This window comes from Arachis ipaensis, chromosome B02 (genome assembly GCF_000816755.2).
Source record: "Arachis ipaensis cultivar K30076 chromosome B02, Araip1.1, whole genome shotgun sequence".
NCBI lineage: Eukaryota > Viridiplantae > Streptophyta > Magnoliopsida > Fabales > Fabaceae > Arachis > Arachis ipaensis.
In genome coordinates this window covers 10,108,799-10,109,520 of record NC_029786.2, presented here as the reverse complement: position 1 = coordinate 10,109,520, position 722 = coordinate 10,108,799, and positions in this window count along the sequence as shown.

The following is a 722-nucleotide window of genomic DNA, read 5'->3' as shown; positions in this document are numbered from 1 at the left end:
AAAAATAGATGAATTGGTCCCATTATCAATTTGGTATAAGTTACCAAAAAGAGACTGAAATACAATAAAAAAAATCAACCCAATTGTTATCAAAATTAACATTAATTAATCACAATTTATCAACTCCTGCATTACTTCACTATCTTTCACTTCATTATGATAATTTTCTGCTTTCACCTAATTTTTGTCTGTGCATGTTCCAACAATATAAATACGTGTCTTTCTGTTTATGTTACCAATACATGTCAGCACCTGCTGAAAAAAATGTTTTTCAACACCCCAGCACAACCCTTCTCTCTAAGATTTTTTTGAACAAAACATTACCCGAATTTTGTTGCTTGAATTTAGGAGTTAATGTAGTGCCAAATAACCGATTACTAAAATTAGAAAAAAACCTTATGATTTTATGTAATTTATTACATAGTTTAAAAATATTCTAAATTTAGTTGTTCAACAATTTTAAAAATAAAACTAATTTTTTTTTGAATTAAAACCATTATGCAACATTGCAACTCATGTTAGTTAGTACAACCATTGTATTACTTTTGGTAAGGAGTTCAAAATTAAGTTACTTTCAAAAAAAAGTACAACAATACTACACAAATATAATTGATCAAAATATAATATAAAATAATACTACACATCTAAATTTTTTTATAGTACAAAGGATTTATCATCAAATTTATAGTGAAAAAGTATTATTATTTAGTATTTATTAGTAT